The following is a 6,000-nucleotide window of genomic DNA, read 5'->3' on the forward strand; positions in this document are numbered from 1 at the left end:
TCATCTTGGCACAAATCGGTGGACCCCTCCGGGCACCAGAGGCCTCACCGGGCTTCTCCTCTGTGCCACTGCTACCTGTGGGTTCTGATGGCGATTCCACTTCTGGCAGCAAGCCCCAGGCCTGTCCTGAGCACCTTCTGGTCCCCGGTCCCGGGCCTCACGGGACCCATGCCGCTGTCCACAGGGTCGGGGGTCAGGGCAGGGCACGTGACAGGTCTACCAGGCCCTCCCGATCCAGAGGTGTGCCCCACCGTCGCCCCCTCACTCAGACCCGGCCAGCGCCCCAGGAAGAGAGGCTCCCGTCCTAAAGCCCATCCTGCCTCTCGGAGACCCCCTCAGTCCTGCAGACCCAGCTGGGCTTGCCCTCTGGGCGCGTCCTTGGCTGGCGAATCGTCGGCGAGTGAAATGGAGGGACTCCTTGCCCTGACACAGGTAACTCATGCGGTCTGGCTTTCTTCCCAGACACCCGTTGGACATTTGTTCCCAAGAGGGACTCACGGTGCCACCTGTGGGGGTGGGACAAGGAGCCGGTCCCGTGTGCGAGTGAGGCTCCAGAGAGCACGTTAGCCAGGTGCCTGGGAAGCGCCTTTCTTCAGCGCGGGGCTGAGCTCTCATCTGCGGGACCCACCCGCAGGTCTCTGAGATCCCCAGGAGAGAGCACACCCGCTTCCGCCCCTCTCTGAGCCCTGGGGTCCGGCTTCCACGTGGCCTGGGGGACAGTCCCCAGCCCCCTGCCCACCCTTTGCCTGATCTGCTCGCAGATCCCTCTGGGGAGTGTTCTCCCAAACACCCACAGCTTCAAATTGTCTCCCTACATCCCTCAACCCACACCCCGAATCAGGACACCCGGCAGCACCTGCCCCACTCCACCGAGGCCACCACGACATTCCAGACACATTCAAGTGCTACGGATCATTTTTATTCTGAAATCATTCAGGATTGCAAGGATAGTACAACCGTTTGCTCTGAACCGTTTTGAGAGTAGTTTGAAAAACTAGCACCCCATCGCCCGCAAGTAGCTTAGTGTCTGTTTCCTTCAAATGGACATTATCATGCACACACACACACAAACACACACACCAGCCAAGGGACTAACACCACATGTCCCCACCGTGTGTCCTCAGCTCCCTTTCAGGTCTTAAAAATTGCCCCAGTGACGTTCTTGTCGTAAAGAACGGCTTCATTGAGGTACAGTCGATAGATAATCAGAAATTCAACTGAGCAAATATTGAACATCTGACTTTATTAATCAGTTCGTGGATTAGGCATCATCTCATCCCCAAGCAGAGAGGAACTCCGTTGAGCTGCAGAAAAGGAAGGGTTTTTAAGGAAGAGAGGGAATGGAAAAAAGGAAATTAGTAGCAAAGTGCATTGTTTTAGGCCAGGCGGCCCTCCTAAGGGGAACAGAAGGGGTCCCTCAGTACATGTCCTGGTGCTGACCAGGGCATTCCCCGGTTGACTGGCTAACGGGTCCCTGACGTGAGTGACTACATTTGGGGCCTCGCGGTTTCCTTTTTACCAATACTAAACTGCACAGATTTAACGTACAGTGAGAGCAGCTGGGGCCCAGCCCCGCGAAATCATCACCACAACCGGGGCCATAAACAGACCGATCGGCTCCCCAGGCTTCCTCGTGTCCAGCCGCTTCTGTGCTTGTGGTGGCAACACGTGGCCCAAGCCCCTGCCCCCAAGCGCCCCAGCGCGGGAAGACTGCTCCCCATTGCCCCCCGTCCCCCCCACTCAGCGCATCCCCGGAACTTAACTCTCCTGGCCGACCGGAAACGCCCCATTTCAGTTCTGGGTAGTGAAAGGGCCCAATCCAAGGTCACCGTTGTTGGGGCTGGCTCATCCCTCTTGTCTCCCTCACTCTAGGACACTCTTCAGTCTTTCCTTGGCCTTTATGACCTTTTGGAGACTGGAGGTCGGTTCTTTTGCGGAAAGTCCCTCAGCTCTGCCTTGCCCGGGGTCCATCGCGATTAGATGCTGCGTGTCTCTGGTCAGGAGCGCCAGGGAGGCGGCGCCCTGTCTCACAGGGCGCCGTCAGCTGGTGACCTGTGTCACCACCGGTGCCGTTAGCTCCCACCCAGGGGTGGAAGGTGACGGCACTAGACCTCACAGCTTGGTCCTTCACACTAAGAACGTGGCTGCCGCAGCTTCGTGTGTCCTCTGAATCGCGGGCAAACTGTCCCTGTGGTCACACGGACTCGGAAGTACACAGGGAAAGGAGTTCTGGGTCCAGGGGCGGCCGTGCGCAGCACGCACCCACCGGTGCGAACTCGCCACGGAGCGCTTCGCTTCCGGGGAAAGCCAGGAGCAAGATGTGCCTGACGTCATTCAGCCAACAGCCCACGCTGGACACGTGCTGCCCTGGACCGCACGGGCGGCGCATCCCTTCTTGTGGCTCAGCCACCCTGTAACTGACACGGAAGGCGGGCCACTGCTGGCTCCGAGGGTGGCAGATGGGGTGGGACCAGGAGGAGGGGAGAGCAAGCAAACGGGCTGACAGGCACGCGAAAGCGCACACAAATCACAACGGAATGGCCGTGGCGCTCTTTCCTGCAACCGGCCACGTGGCCACACGGTCACAACTACTGTGCACCCGCCACCAGCCCGCGCTTCTTTGCCCTCGGCTGACCCGGGCTCCTCGCCTGCTGGAGGAAGAGCCCAGCACTCGCACGGCTCTGACTGCGCCCCGGCCCTGCTACCTCTGTGGCGATCACTATCGCGTCGTCTCTGGGGACTAAGCGTCGCTCGGAATCCCTGCCCCCATTGAACTCCGGAAGCCCGGCTGGACGGCCACCGTTCCGACCGAGCGCGGCCGCAGAGAAGAGCCCGATGGGAATTTATGTCCCAAAAGGGTGCTGAGAAGGGCGTCCCCCGGGCTCCGGGTCCGGCAAAGTCGCTCCCGCGGGAACGTTCCAGTCTCTCTGCGCCCGTGGGCACCTTCCCGCACAGCGTGCCACGGAGCCCGCATTTCCAGAGGGTTCTGGCGGCCACCCTTGTGCCCGGTCCCCGTCCTCCGGGCAAGCGCGGGCAGACCCACAGGCTGCCACGCGTGCGGCGGGCAGGCTCTGCCCAGGGAGCCACGTGCACGTCTGCGTGGAGCTTCCTGCTCCTTCCGCACCGGCCCCACACCCTGGCGCCCATTGCACACAGATGTGTCCCCGCTCCTGTGCATCTGAATCGGCAAACCCGGGCGATTGCTCTGGTGAGCCTCCTGCCCCTTCTCACGTCCCACCGGGACCTCACGTCCATCGAGTCTGCCGAGGGGCTAGAGCAGGGGGGGTGGGAGGGGCGTGCGCCTGCGAGGACCAGCAGGCTCCGCAGGGGACCCTCTCTGGGGCCGCCGTGACCGCTTCTTCAGGCAAAGAGACGCTGAGCTCCTGGGACACTTAGGGGTTCACCGCGTGCGTCTGTGTGTCCGGTCCGAGACTTCTGGGCCCCGCTCTTCACCAACTGTTGCTGTAGCGTTGACACAGGGTCCCTGGGGAGTGAGGGGTCTGTTTGCACTGTAAGGGTGAGGCTTTGTGCGGCCGCAGAGGGGCGGCGTGTCTTCTAGGTCTCAGGTCCCTCCTGTGGGCCTGGGGCTGGGACGACCCCTCCCCCCGCACCCGCAGCACCAGGAGGCCCTTGGGACCTGTGCCGGGAGTGGCCACCTGCCACACCCCACGTGCCCCAGCATCCCAGCTTCCGCCGGGGTCTCTCAGAGCCGGGCCGAGACCACGAGGGTGAGTGACGGGGCCCGCGTCGGGGGGCAGAGGTGACAATGTGCAGGCCGGGCAGACCCCCGGGGGCCGGAGACCGGGCAGAGGGACGAGGCGGCCTGGGGGCCTCGCACAGCCCCACGCACACCTGCCCCAGCTCACACACGTACACACCCACCCGCACGCGTTCCCCACCCCCAGACGCACCACACGCACATATACTTCCCCCACACCTGCTTTACTGACTGTTTTCTACCCCTGAGATTCTGAGTTCTTCAGCTCACCAAATCAGCCCTCCGGGGGCCTGCCTCTGCCCTCTGGCTTCCGGCCTTGGGCCTCTGCCCTCTGCCCTCTCGCCTCGGGCAGACTGCGGAGGCTGTCTTCCCAGGGATACGGCCCTGAGTCAAGAGGGTGAGGGCACTTGCACCCCAGGGCAACAGCGGAAGGGGCGTCCATGCCCGGAGCAGGGCTGTGGAGCAAAGGTTTGCCAGGGGCCCTCACACCTGCGACACGGGCTCATCAGAGTCTCCGAGAGGAAGGTCACGAACAGCATGACCACCCACCCACCGCAGGCCGGCCTGTGCTCTGCACTGGAGGTGCGTGTGGCGGACCCACTGGGGACGGGGCCACAAGAAGGGTGTGACCCAGGCTGTGGCGGGGGCGCCCGTGCAGGGAGCCCCCACCCGGGGCCGGGGCGAGGAGCGGGCGCCCACCTGCTTGGCAAAACGCCAGGCCTCTAGTATTGCGGGTGGTGGAGAATTCGCGGCCCAGAGAGGTCCGCCCTCACCTCTGCTCCTGGGACGCGACCTCCAGGCCTCTGCAGGGTCCCGCCTGCCAGGCATGTCTTGGCTCGCCTGGGGGCCTTGGCCACGGGGTGGTCTCAGGTGCGACTTGCGCGGGGGGGCTTCAGGAGACGTAGTATCAGGCCCGGCCTCTGGGGACGGCTGGGGTCTAAAGGTCGGCCAGCCACACAGGCGGTAAAAACCCTGGACACCGAGGGCTCAGGCAAGCCTCCCTGGCTGGCAGTGTTTTGCGCGCGTTGTCACATGTCAGGACTCTGAGGGGAGGAGACAGTGGGAAGCTGCCCCCCACCCCTGCCCAAGCTCTACCTCGGTCTCTCCCTGTGGTGAGAGGGCCTGGGAGGAGGACTTCGTGTGCAGGTGCTGTGAGATGGGGGGCAGGGGGGAGGGCAGGGAGAGGCCTCGGGTGCCCAGGGGCACCACATGAAAAGCCTGGCTGCAGCTGGACAAAGGTCGTTCCCAGGCCTCTGGGCTTGCTTCTCAGGCTCTGTCCTTGAGGTCCTCGAGAGGGAGGGAGGTTTTAGTTGACTTTGAGGAGAGCACCCTTGAGTAGACCTGCCTGAAACCAGACCTGGCCACTTGAGCTGCAAAGAGGACACTTGAGCGGGGTGGGGTGGAACTGAGTCAGAGCTGGCTCGGATCAGGGACAGGTGGGCTCCCGGTGGGGGGAAGGGACTTCCCACCGAAGGCCAGCCCCTGCGAGGCCCACTAGAAAAGGCTGGGCTCCAGGCTGTGCTCAGGCAGGGTATGGAGGCCTCCGGGAGGCTTGGGCACCGGACAGGCCTGTAAGGAGGCCACCCGCAGTCCGGATCCCACCCTGCTGTCTGGGCTGGAAGGTTTTTCGTTGGGAGGGCCTGGAAAATTCCATGGCTGGGAGGTGCGGGCGGGCACGGTCTCTACACCTACAGAATGTGGACACAGTGCTTAGAAACCAAGGCTGTCTCCCGAAGGGCATTTCGGTGCCACGGGGGGTGCAGGTGCCCTTGTGCTGGTCGCGCTGAGCAAGTGGCAGCCTCCCGCTGTGGGACCCGGCCCTCCCCCAGAGCCAGAGCCACAGCCCGGTCGTCACCCACGGCTCAGGCCAGAGCCTGCATCTGTTCCAGACCTTTCCTCAGCGCCACTGGCCACCTGCTGCCCACCAGGACCCGCTGGTTCTACTTCAGGAGGAGTTCTTGATCTGCCCGTGCCCCCATTTCCCTCTCCCCGAGGCCGGGTCACCCGCACTCTCGCTGGCTCCTAGCCGCATCAGCCGGTAGAGGCCCGGGCTCTCTCCCCACTCGCCGCAGCTGCTCCGTCCACCTTCTCAAATGTGGGCCCAGGAAGCCGAGCTGGCACGTCAGCTTCTCTGAGGGTCGTCCCTCTGGGTCCCCGCACCCCCGCTGTGGCTCCCGCCCCCACCGCATCCACTCTGTGACTTGCGACAGGCAGGACCCCAGCACGACAGGGTGCTCCGCCATTATTTCCCTAGCACTACACTGCGGAGCGAAGGAACGATG

At 63.6% G+C, this 6,000-nt stretch overlaps 1 long non-coding RNA gene across 1 annotated transcript; it reads right to left on the reverse strand.

Moving 5' to 3' along the window:
- Positions 1-897: 897 nt before the first annotated feature.
- LOC132687177 (uncharacterized) lies at positions 898-6,000 on the reverse strand. The gene is made up of 2 exons (XR_009613979.3): positions 4,492-6,000; positions 898-4,102 (listed from the first exon to the last, which is right to left on the reverse strand). It is a non-coding gene; the product is annotated as an uncharacterized LOC132687177 (long non-coding RNA).

This window comes from Panthera onca, chromosome E1 (genome assembly GCF_046562875.1).
Source record: "Panthera onca isolate mPanOnc1 chromosome E1, mPanOnc1 haplotype 2, whole genome shotgun sequence".
NCBI lineage: Eukaryota > Metazoa > Chordata > Mammalia > Carnivora > Felidae > Panthera > Panthera onca.